The sequence below is a fragment of the Candoia aspera genome, chromosome 11, assembly GCF_035149785.1.
Source record: "Candoia aspera isolate rCanAsp1 chromosome 11, rCanAsp1.hap2, whole genome shotgun sequence".
In the NCBI taxonomy this organism is placed as follows: domain Eukaryota; kingdom Metazoa; phylum Chordata; class Lepidosauria; order Squamata; family Boidae; genus Candoia; species Candoia aspera.
In genome coordinates, this window is record NC_086163.1 from 6,641,256 (window position 1) to 6,653,992 (window position 12,737).

Here is a 12,737-nt window from a genome sequence, read left to right on the forward strand (position 1 = left end):
GCCCGGCCTCCCCGCGAGCGTCTCTCCGACGAGGCGTTTCTAGGCAACCGAGGCGGAGAAAGGAAACAGGGTTCGCGCGCGGCTACCCGGGGCCTCGTGACTGCCCCCCCACAAGCCACGAGGTCAGAAACCCCTGAGGAGGCGGAGATTGGCTGACGGACTCCTGCGGGCGGTGCCTGAGGAGGAAGAGGAGGGTCTTTCTTGGAAAGGACGCGCCGGGACGTCCCGCCTTCGCTTCCGGAATACGGCCGGTGACCGAAGGAGGTTTCTGTTTCGCGGCGGAGAAAGTTCCCGGATGCAGGTACGGCGCCGGGGATGCTGGGAGTGGCGGTCCGGGGCGGCTCGGCGGCCTCTTCCCTAGAAGGGAGGCCCCGGGAGAGGGGGGGACCCCGCGGCCTGGTGCGGCAGGGCCGGCGCTGGGAGGCGGGAGGCCGGGGTCCGCCGCCCGCCCGCCCGAAAGGGGCCGCGAGGGACCGGAGGCTGCGGCCTTCCTCCCCTGGCGGGCCTCGGACTCCCCTCCAGCGAAGGGAACGGAAGCCTCGAGCCGCCCCTTCCCCCTTCCCCCTTCCCGTCTTCGCCCCCTCAGGAGGACGGCCGAGCCCGGCGGAGGAAGGGAGGGAAGGCCCGGCGGAGAGGAGGGAGCCCGGCGGAGGAGCCCTGCCGGATCGCGGGCGCAGCTTCCCCGAGAGGCGGCGGGGTCGGGCGTGGACGCTGCGGGGCTGCGGAAGGGTCGCCCCCAAAAGAGATGATCCGGAGCAGAGCGCGGCCCCGCGAAAGGGGGGAGCCTGGACGGAGACGCAGCAGGCCGGAAGACGTGGAAGAAAGTGGCGGGAGACCCAGTACGTGCCTGGAGTGCGGAAAATTCTTTGCCACAAACGGAACTCTCAAGCATCACCAAAGAATCCATGCGGGAGAGAAACCCTACAAATGCCTGGAGTGTGGAAGCAGCTTTGCTGAGAATCAATACCTCCTTCGACATCAGATAATTCACACAGGTGAAAAACCGTATCAATGCCTGGAGTGTGGAAAAAGTTTCAGCCGGAAGGGAAGCCTTAATGTCCATCAGAGAATCCATTCAGGAGAGAAACCCTATAAATGCCTGGAGTGTGGAAAGAGCTTTTGTGAGAGTGGAAGCCTTAATGTACATCAAAGAATCCATTCAGGAGAGAAACCCTATAAATGCCTGGAATGTGGAAAAAGTTTCAGACAGAAGGGAAGCCTTGATCTGCATCAAAGAATCCATTCAGGAGAGAAACCCTATAAATGCCTGGAGTGTGGACAGAGCTTCAGCAATAAGGGAAGCCTTAATCTACATCAGAGAATTCACACTGGTGAAAAACCATATAAATGCCTGGATTGTGGAAAAAGCTTCAGCGATAGGGGAAGCCTTAATAAACATCAAAGAATTCACACTGGTGAGAAACCGTATCAATGTCTAGAGTGTGGAAAAAGCTTCGGTTCGAGGGGAAACCTTAATATACATCAAAGAATTCACACAGGTGAAAAACCATATAAATGCCTGGAGTGTAGAAGGAGCTTCAGTCACAGGGGAAGTCTTAATATACATCAAAGAATTCACACAGGTGAAAAATCGTATAAATGTCTGGAGTGTGGAAAGAGCTTTTCTGATGGTGGACATCTCTCTCAACATCAAAGAATTCACACCGGTGAAAAACCATATAAATGCCTGGAGTGTGGAAAAAGTTTCAGCATTAGGGGAAACCTTAAGGTACATCAAAGAATTCACACAGGTGAAAAACCGTATAAATGCCTGGAGTGTGGAAAGAGCTTTTCGGAGAGTGCACACCTCCGTCAACATCAAAGAATTCACACAGGTGAAAAACCATATACGTGCCTGAAGTGTGGAAGGAGCTTCAGCAATACGGGAGGCCTTAATGTACATCAAAGAATTCACACAGGTGAAAAACCGTGTAAATGCCTGGAGTGTGGAAAAAGCTTCAGTCACAGGGGAGGCCTTAATCTACATCAAAGAACTCACACAGGTGAAAAACCATATACGTGCCTGGAATGTGGAAGGAGCTTCAGCGTGAGGGGAAGCCTTTCCCTACATCAAAGAATTCACACAGGTGAAAAACCCTATAAATGCCTGGAGTGTGGAAGGAGCTTCAGCGTGAGGGGAAGCGTTAATGTACATCAAAGAATTCACACAGGTGAAAAACCATATAAATGCCTGGAATGTGGAAGGGGCTTCAGTCAGAGGGGAAGCCTTAATGTACATCAAAGAATCCATTCAGGAGAGAGACCCTATAAATGCCTGGAGTGTGGAAAGAGTTTCAGTAGGATAGAACACCTCCGTCAACATCAAAGAATTCACACAGGTGAAAACCCATATAAATGCCTGGAGTGTGGAAAAGGCTTCAGGCACAGGGGAAACCTAAATGTACATCAAAGAATCCATTCAGGAGAGAAACCCTATAAATGCCTGGAGTGTGGAAAGAGTTTCAGTAGGAAAGACCACCTCCGGGAACATGAAAGAACTCACACAGGTGAAAAACCATATAAATGCCTGGAGTGTGGAAAAAGCTGCAGTAGGAGGGGAAACCTTAATATACATCAGAGAATTCACACTGGTGAAATACCATATAAATGCCTGGAGTGTGGAAAAAGCTTCAGTCACAGGGGAAGCCTTAATCTACATCAGAAAATTCACACAGGTGAAAAACCATATAAATGCCTGTAGTGTGGAAAAAGCTTCAGTCACAGCGGAAGCCTTAATCTACATCAGAGAATTCACACTGGTGAAAAACCTTATAAATGCCTGGAATGTGGAAGGAGCTTCAGTGAGAGGGGAACCCTTTCTAGACATCGAAGAATCCATTCAGGAGAGAAACTGTATAAATGCCTGGAGTGTGCAAAGAGCTTTACTGTGGGTGGAGATCTCCGTCGACATCAGAGAATCCACATGGGACGGAAGGCAATATAAATGGAATGAGCATTACTAAAATGCTTCAGTAACCAGCAAGATCAGAGCAGCCCTGGATGAAATTCACAAGGGTTTTTCAAGGGCCAAGAAACTCAACTGTTTATGCGCAGACACCAATTTTGTCTAATCGCTCATGTTTTCTTACAAAGTAGTCTGTATGTTAAAAATTCTGCAATGGGTTTATATACTTATGAGTGCTACTGTATTCAGCTGCACCTACTAATATAATCATCCCAGATTTATTCAATCAATGATCAGAACAATGTGGCGGTGCATGGTAAATCATGTGGGCCATAGCCTTTGCCTCAAACACCTTCAATGCTGCAGGGTTATAGTCCTTGCCTTGGGCATGAAAGAGCTCCTCCGAGCTAATGGTGTCATACAACCTATATAGGTTTTCCAAGTGCCAGTAGCATGTATGACCGTCCCAGATATCTGAAACTTAATTTCTCAATTGGATTCGCCCTCAATGGTTCACTTAGTGTTTTTGGCATTTTAGCAAAAACCATTACAAGAGACTGTCTAAGGCGGTGTTTCTCAACCTGGGCACCTTGAAGATGGGTGGACTTCAACTCCCAGAATTCCCTGGCCAGCCGTGACAAAGCTGGTTGGGGAATTCTGGGAGTTGAAGTCCACATACCTTAAAGTTGCCAAGGTTGGGGAACACTACACTAGACCAACCTGGCTGTCTAAATAATCTACGGTGTTAAAAAAAGGCACAAAAGTTTGTGCACAAAATTGTGCAAGAAGTACTATGACGTGCAAAAGTCCGCTGAGCAAGTGAAAAGTAATAGTCTTCAGACGGAATGCAGATGCAAGCAAGCTGCTGGTGATAACTAACCAAAAGGAGATGCTGAGATTATACCGTAGAGGTCAACTTAGTATAACAGGACAGGAGAGGAGCCGTGAAGAAGGCAAAGTGCACATTAAGGAAGATAAGAAAAGGAACTGCAAACGAAACCAGCCGTATCCTCATGTCTTTATCAAAATGTGTTATCTGTAGCATGTGGTGTGTACTGCTTGATGCAGAAGCAGAAAGGTTGGAAGCTGGACCAAATGTAAACAAGAATGGTTGCCATAGATACTATATACCAATTGATGTAAGGTCTGCAATCAGAAGCAATTGTAATGACCAGTCAGGGTATGATGGCAGAAAATTTAAAATCAAGTCGTTTCTTAATACTGTTTTTACTGATTTTTCCTCCTCCTCTTTTTTTGTGTGATTATGTGCAATTACCCTTGGAATAACGATAGTTATGATAACATTTTATTCTGAGTTCTATAGAGTTTTTTTAGTTTTCTTTAAAATGATACGATCTACTTGGTTCTGTACAATCAAGTAATCAATTGATGAAATACAGAACTTTTACGGCAGTTGTAAACTCCCTGTTCCTTTACTGCTGTTTCATCTCTTTATTCATTATTTCTTCTTTTTCCTTGTTGTTTAGTTACGAGTTTTTAAAACATTTCAGTTTCGTGTAAAGGGAGAAAAGTGTGAAAAGCTGGGAAAGGTGAACTGAACCAATCAAATAAATTAACCAAACTCGTGGCAGAATTGTAGCAGTGCTTATATGAGGAAAATTTACAGCAATGGGGTTTCTTTTCTTTTAATCCCTGAACAATGGTGGGTTGAGAAGATACATACAAAGAATACAAACTTTGGAATAATATAGCAATGTGGCTAAAGACTTTCCCTCCATCTACAACACCAGAATAGGGCGCCGAATCTGAGGTCCCAGCCAACCCCCGCAAGTTGCGAGTGCAGCTTTTAAAACATCTCCAAAGCAGTGCTTTTTAACATGACACAAACGGAGAATTATGAAATAGGGAGTGATCCAGTCCAATGTGATCTTTGTGGTGGCACTGCCCACTTCTCTGTGCTTGTACCTGTCCTTGGCCTGAAAAAAAAAAAAATTTCACCCCTGCAGCAGAATTGGGCCCTCAAATGTAGCTGAGTGGGGTAAGATTCAGGAGAAACAGCACATCCCTGAACTATGGAGTCAACCCAAGAACTGGTAATCTGGACAGCGTCGAGTCTGTAGGCTAAGAAGGCAAAACACTGCAGAACATCCTTCTCAGAAAACGAAGTCCAAACTAGGTAGTTTTGTTGCAGCAAAATTATGAAGCCCTATGAAAGAATTCCAGACACGGCTGTGTATGAAATGTAAGCTGTGTTTATAGTAAGCAGTGTTTAAATTTCTTGAGCCTCTTTCTCCTGCCTGTTCTCCCAAAAGGGCTGGAGGTGAATTTCTTTTGGGTGGGAGAGGGAGTTTCTGCCCGTTCTCTGGGAACTGGCCTGATCTTTTTTGACTGGGTCAACTAAACTGCAGGTTTTAAAAGGATATTCCCTGGGGAAAACAAGCTAGAGCCCTCAGAGTAGATGTTGGAGTACCAGTTGCAGCTTCCAGGTGGCCTTCAAGGGCAGCCCCATATGAAGCACACTGCAGTATGCTAGCTGTGAGGTGACTAGGGCATGAGTGAATGTCTGAAGGGCCTCCTGTCTAGGAAAGGGCACCACTGGCACACCAGGTGAGGCTGTGCTGAGGTCTTCCTGGCCACGGCTGCCACCTCTTCATCAGGCAGGAGGTGTGAGTCCAGGAAGACCCCCAAATTATGCACCATCCTTGAATGGGAAAGTGCTAAACCATTCCAAAGATGGAAGCTCCCCAGATCTGGGTGGTCCGAACACCCAAGCCACCCGGTCTTGCTGGGAGTGAATCGGAGATGGTTCCTCCCCATCTGAACCCGCACGGCCTCCAGGCACTGGGACAGAACCGTGACATCAAGGACAATTTGCTACTGGCTCCTATGACCACATTTGCAGTGCCAAATCCGGACCAACACAGGTTGTTAAGTGTTGGGACTCCCTCCGCTATCTCTGTCTGTAATGTCTGGATGCGTAAACATTAATTTGCAGCCGTTGTATTGGTGTGAAAAGCTTTGCTAGTAAATGTCCTGCTCGTGAATGATTCAGAGATTTCTTGAATCTTTGCCTACAGTTTCTGACCCCAGATTCAGCATTCTGGCTGTGGCTATAATGCGTCTCCCAGCTTGGTGCCTTGGACAATGGTGAGTCACAGAGCCCACAGGCATGTTTCTAAACATGCAGATGAAGTAACTCGTGTCATGAGACTCTGAAATTGCCATTGCTACATGCCTCTGGACAAGATTTCCCAAGACAGTGGCATCTGTCCTGCCAGGCAAAGGTGTGTTTTGTGATGGAGTAATACACTTGCACAACTGCAGTACTAAATGTACAACACTGGCTCCCCCCGTTGGCAACAATGCTCACGGCAGGGCAGGGAAGAATAACTGGAAGGAATGTTGTTGGTGTACATGTGGGTGTTTGTGCATGTATGTCGCGCCTTAAAAACCGGCCAGAAAAGCAAACCAGCATTTTGAAAAACAACAAATCAAATTCAAGAACCAAATCTATTTAAAGGAATGTCCTACAATATTGCAAAGTGTACATATACCTATCATTCGTATAAATGAAAGACACCTGAAAACTAGCCCACTTCATGAGAGCAGGGTACCTACAGGTGAAATAAAAAGCTCTCTAAGCCCTCTTTAAAGCCCTAGGTGCCAAAATGGTATATCTAAACCGTTTCTGGACTATAATTCTTGGGCTGGAGAGTCTGTATTTTAATTGGACATTTGGTCTGCACATTATTGAAATGATTATTTTAATGCGTGGTTGACTACTTACAGCTTTTTCTTCCTATTGATTTTAACTGCGTTAACCAAATATTTTTTCTGGAGTGTGGGGAAAGGTTCAATTCAAAGAGGCTTTTCTTGACAGAAACTGGGTATGAAATGTCTTATAGTACTCTTAAGTTGTTAATGAGGAATACAGTATGGAAATACACAGGATTAGCCATATTGGTATTTTTTATCTGCTGCTTATTCCCGATCTGTTGGCTGTCCACCTGAACTCGACTACTTCTTTTTTTCTTATTATGTTCCTTGTATTCCTCTAAAACGTATATTTGCATCAGGTTTTACAGCTTTTCCTTTTTTCTTGGAATTTTAAAGTGATTATCCATTTAAAAGGTTAGCGTAAGAGAAAAACAAGATGGGCGCGTGCCCCTTCAGCTCCCAGAGCAGAGCACACAGCGGGGGCATGAGGTCAGGGCCCCGTGCAGGGGGCTTGCCACCGCTTCCAGCTGCCAGTCCCGGAGGGAGCGGGCCGTTTCCCCACCTCTTCCGCAACGTCGGACCCCGCGCAAGGTTCTCGGCTGCGCTGGCCCCCAGGAGGCGGGTCCGCCCTGGCCACTTGCCCCTCGTTGGGACTCGCAGGCTGCAGGCGGCCGCCCGTCATTCCGCGGAATCCGAGCCTGACCCCCGGGCAGGAGCGACTCCCACCCTCAGCGCCGGCAAGCCGGGTGGCCGCCTCTCTCGCTCAGCCCCAGGAAGGCGGCGAGGGCAACCCACTTCGGAAATCTTGCCAGGGAAACTGCAGCGAGCCTCCGAAAATCGGACACGGTTGGAAAAAAGCAGAAAAAGACGAGTAGCATGTTGAGTAAACAAGTTTGTTTATTGTGGCGCCTTCGCGTCCGGGCTGACTCCTGGAGACCGGCCGGACGAGTCCCGCGCTGTCCTCGGCCAGGGGTTCCGCAGGCGGCTCGCCGTCGCCTCCTTCCCGGGGCTGAGCGGGGGCGGCCGGCCACGGTGGCGCGCCCTCCCCGCCAGGCCCTGCCCGGGAAGACCCCCTTCCCCCCCCCGGCAGGCCGGAAATCCCTCGGGGACGGTCGAAGCCGCAGCGAGGCCCCGCCGGAGCCCAGGAAGGGCCGCCCCCGATGCGAATCCCTCGCGCAGAGGGGCAGACCCGCCCGAAGGAAGGGCGGCTCCGCGGCTCCCCACCGAGGCGCCGCTCGGCCCGGCCTCCCCGCGAGCGTCTCTCCGACGAGGCGTTTCTAGGCAACCGAGGCGGAGAAAGGAAACAGGGTTCCCGCGCGGCTACCCGGGGCCACGTGACTGCCCCCCCACAAGCCACGAGGTCAGAAACCCCTGAGGAGGCGGAGATTGGCTGACGGACTCCTGCGGGCGGTGCCTGAGGAGGAAGAGGAGGGTCTTTCTTGGAAAGGACGCGCCGGGACGTCCCGCCTTCGCTTCCGGAATACGGCCGGTGACCGAAGGAGGTTTCTGTTTCGCGGCGGAGAAAGTTCCCGGATGCAGGTACGGCGCCGGGGATGCTGGGAGTGGCGGTCCGGGGCGGCTCGGCGGCCTCTTCCCTAGAAGGGAAGCCCCGGGAGAGGGGGGGACCCCGCGGCCTGGTGCGGCAGGGCCGGCGCTGGGAGGCGGGAGGCCGGGGTCCGCCGCCCGCCCGCCCGAAAGGGGCCGCGAGGGACCGGAGGCTGCGGCCTTCCTCCCCTGGCGGGCCTCGGACTCCCCTCCAGCGAAGGGAACGGAAGCCTCGAGCCGCCCCCCCTTCCCCCTTCCCCCTTCCCGTCTTCGCCCCCTCAGGAGGACGGCCGAGCCCGGCGGAGGAAGGGAGGGAAGGCCCGGCGGAGAGGAGGGAGCCCGGCGGAGGAGCCCTGCCGGATCGCGGGCGCAGCTTCCCCGAGAGGCGGCGGGGTCGGGCGTGGACGCTGCGGGGCTGCGGAAGGGTCGCCCCCAAAAGAGATGATCCGGAGCAGAGCGCGGCCCCGCGAAAGGGGGGAGCCTGGACGGAGACGCAGCAGGCCGGAAGACGTGGAAGAAAGTGGCGGGAGACCCAGTACGTGCCTGGAGTGCGGAAAATTCTTTGCCACAAACGGAACTCTCAAGCATCACCAAAGAATCCATGCGGGAGAGAAACCCTACAAATGCCTGGAGTGTGGAAGCAGCTTTGCTGAGAATCAATACCTCCTTCGACATCAGATAATTCACACAGGTGAAAAACCGTATCAATGCCTGGAGTGTGGAAAAAGTTTCAGCCGGAAGGGAAGCCTTAATGTCCATCAGAGAATCCATTCAGGAGAGAAACCCTATAAATGCCTGGAGTGTGGAAAGAGCTTTTGTGAGAGTGGAAGCCTTAATGTACATCAAAGAATCCATTCAGGAGAGAAACCCTATAAATGCCTGGAATGTGGAAAAAGTTTCAGACAGAAGGGAAGCCTTGATCTGCATCAAAGAATCCATTCAGGAGAGAAACCCTATAAATGCCTGGAGTGTGGACAGAGCTTCAGCAATAAGGGAAGCCTTAATCTACATCAGAGAATTCACACTGGTGAAAAACCATATAAATGCCTGGATTGTGGAAAAAGCTTCAGCGATAGGGGAAGCCTTAATAAACATCAAAGAATTCACACTGGTGAGAAACCGTATCAATGTCTAGAGTGTGGAAAAAGCTTCGGTTCGAGGGGAAACCTTAATATACATCAAAGAATTCACACAGGTGAAAAACCATATAAATGCCTGGAGTGTAGAAGGAGCTTCAGTCACAGGGGAAGTCTTAATATACATCAAAGAATTCACACAGGTGAAAAATCGTATAAATGTCTGGAGTGTGGAAAGAGCTTTTCTGATGGTGGACATCTCTCTCAACATCAAAGAATTCACACCGGTGAAAAACCATATAAATGCCTGGAGTGTGGAAAAAGTTTCAGCATTAGGGGAAACCTTAAGGTACATCAAAGAATTCACACAGGTGAAAAACCGTATAAATGCCTGGAGTGTGGAAAGAGCTTTTCGGAGAGTGCACACCTCCGTCAACATCAAAGAATTCACACAGGTGAAAAACCATATACGTGCCTGAAGTGTGGAAGGAGCTTCAGCAATACGGGAGGCCTTAATGTACATCAAAGAATTCACACAGGTGAAAAACCGTGTAAATGCCTGGAGTGTGGAAAAAGCTTCAGTCACAGGGGAGGCCTTAATCTACATCAAAGAACTCACACAGGTGAAAAACCATATACGTGCCTGGAATGTGGAAGGAGCTTCAGCGTGAGGGGAAGCCTTTCCCTACATCAAAGAATTCACACAGGTGAAAAACCCTATAAATGCCTGGAGTGTGGAAGGAGCTTCAGCGTGAGGGGAAGCGTTAATGTACATCAAAGAATTCACACAGGTGAAAAACCATATAAATGCCTGGAATGTGGAAGGGGCTTCAGTCAGAGGGGAAGCCTTAATGTACATCAAAGAATCCATTCAGGAGAGAGACCCTATAAATGCCTGGAGTGTGGAAAGAGTTTCAGTAGGATAGAACACCTCCGTCAACATCAAAGAATTCACACAGGTGAAAACCCATATAAATGCCTGGAATGTGGAAGGGGCTTCAGTCAGAGGGGAAGCCTTAATGTACATCAAAGAATCCATTCAGGAGAGAAACCCTATAAATGCCTGGAGTGTGGACAGAGCTTCAGCAATAAGGGAAGCCTTAATCTACATCAGAGAATTCACACTGGTGAAAAACCATATAAATGCCTGGATTGTGGAAAAAGCTTCAGCGATAGGGGAAGCCTTAATAAACATCAAAGAATTCACACTGGTGAGAAACCGTATCAATGTCTAGAGTGTGGAAAAAGCTTCGGTTCGAGGGGAAGTCTTAATATACATCAAAGAATTCACACAGGTGAAAAATCGTATAAATGTCTGGAGTGTGGAAAGAGCTTTTCTGATGGTGGACATCTCTCTCAACATCAAAGAATTCACACCGGTGAAAAACCATATAAATGCCTGGAATGTGGAAGGGGCTTCAGTCAGAGTGGAAGCCTTAATGTACATCAAAGAATCCATTCAGGAGAGAAACCCTATAAATGCCTGGAGTGTGGAAAGAGTTTCAGTAGGATAGAACCCCTCCGGCAACATCAAAGAATTCACACAGGTGAAAACCCATATAAATGCCTGGAGTGTGGAAAAGGCTTCAGGCAGAGGGGAAACCTAAATGTACATCAAAGAATCCATTCAGGAGAGAAACCCTATAAATGCCTGGAGTGTGGAAAGAGTTTCAGTAGGAAAGACCACCTCCGGCAACATGAAAGAACTCACACAGGTGAAAAACCATATACGTGCCTGGAGTGTGGAAGGAGCTTCAGCAATAGTGGAGGCCTTAATCTACATCAAAGAATTCACACAGGTGAAAAACCATATAAATGCCCGGAGTGTGGAAAAAGCTTCAGTCACAGCGGAAGCCTTAATCTACATCAAAGAATTCACACTGGTGAAAAACCATATGAATGCCTGGAGTGTGGAAGGAGCTTCAGTCACAGGGGAAAACTCTCTCTACATCAAAGAATCCATTCAGGAAAAAAACCGTATAAATGCCTGGAGTGTGGAAAAAGCTTTCCTGAAGGTGGACACCTCCGTCAACATCAAAGAATTCACACAGGTGAAAAACCATATAAATGCTTTGAGTGTGGAAAAAGCTTCAGTCACAGGGGAAACCTTAATCTACATCAAAGAATTCACACTGGTGAAAAACCATATGAATGCCTGGAGTGTGGAAGGAGCTTCAGTCACAGGGGAAACCTTAATGTACATCAAAAAGTCCATTCAGGTGAAAAACCATGTAAATGCCTGGAGTGTGGAAAAAGCTTCAGTGAGAGGGGAACTCTTCGTAGACATCAAAGAATCCATTCAGGAGAGAGACCCCATAAATGCCAGGAGTGTGGAAAGAGCTTTTATGACGGTGGAAATCTCTGTCGACATCAGAGAATCCACATGGGACAGAAAAGAATATAAATGGATAGAGCGTGGCTAAAATGCTTCAGTAACCAGCAAAATCAGGGCAGCCCTGGATGAAACGCGCAAGGGTTTTTCAAGGGCTAAGAAACTCAATAACTGTTCTATGCACAGACACTGATCCTACAGTCCAACATGTGTGGATACTTTCCCTTTATTGGCAAACATTCAAGGGTATACACAATTCTAAACAGAAGTATTTAACTATTTTCTTTATTGCTATCGTCTCTTTAATAGTTTAATTTGAATCACGTTACAAATTTTAAAGAAATGTTTTGTCTGATCGCTCATGTTTTCTTACAAAATAGTCCATAACTTACAAATTCTGCAAGGGGTATATAAACTTAGGAGCGCAACTGTATTCAATTCCACGTGCTAATATCATCCCAGGTTTATTCAATCAATGATCAGAACAATGTGGCGGTGCACGGTAAATCATGTGGGCCATAGCCTTTGCCTCAAACACCTTCAATACTGCAGGGTTATAGTCCTTGCCTTGGGCATGAAAGAGCTCCTCCGAGCTAATGCTTTCATATAACCTTTCATAGGTTTTCCAAGTGCCAGTAGCATGTATGACCGTCCCAGATATCTGAAACTTAATTTCTCAATTGGATTCGCCCTCAATGGTTCACTTAGTGTGTTTGGCTTTTTTAAAAAAAACCATTACAAGAGACTGTCTAAGGCGGTGTTTCTCAACCTCGGCAACGTGAAGATGTGTTGACTTCAACTCCCAAAATTCCCTGGCCAGCCGTGGCAAAGCTGGTTGGGGAATTCTGGGAGTTGAACTCTTAAAAGTTGCCAAGGTTGAGAAACACTGCACTAGACCAACCTGGCTGTCTAAATAATCTGTGGCATTCCAAAAAGGCACAAAATTTTGTGGCACAAAATTGGCAAGAAGTTGTATGAAATGTAAAGTCTGCTGACAACTTTAGAATGGTCAAAACAAAGAACGAAAAAGAACTCTTGAAAATCGAGGAAAGGACATTCAAGTGGCAAATAAACTTCAATGTCCTGAGCAAGTTTAAAGCAATAGTTTTTGGACAGAATGCTGATGCAAGCAAGCTGCTGGTAATAACCAACCAATAGCAGATGCTAAGATTATACCGTAGAGGTCAACTCAGTATAACAG

At 48.2% G+C, this 12,737-nt stretch overlaps 1 pseudogene; it reads left to right on the forward strand.

Moving 5' to 3' along the window:
• The first annotated feature begins 221 nt into the window (after window positions 1-221).
• LOC134503772 (zinc finger protein 721-like) lies at window positions 222-12,306 on the forward strand (annotated as a pseudogene).
• The last annotated feature ends 431 nt before the right edge of the window (window positions 12,307-12,737 follow it).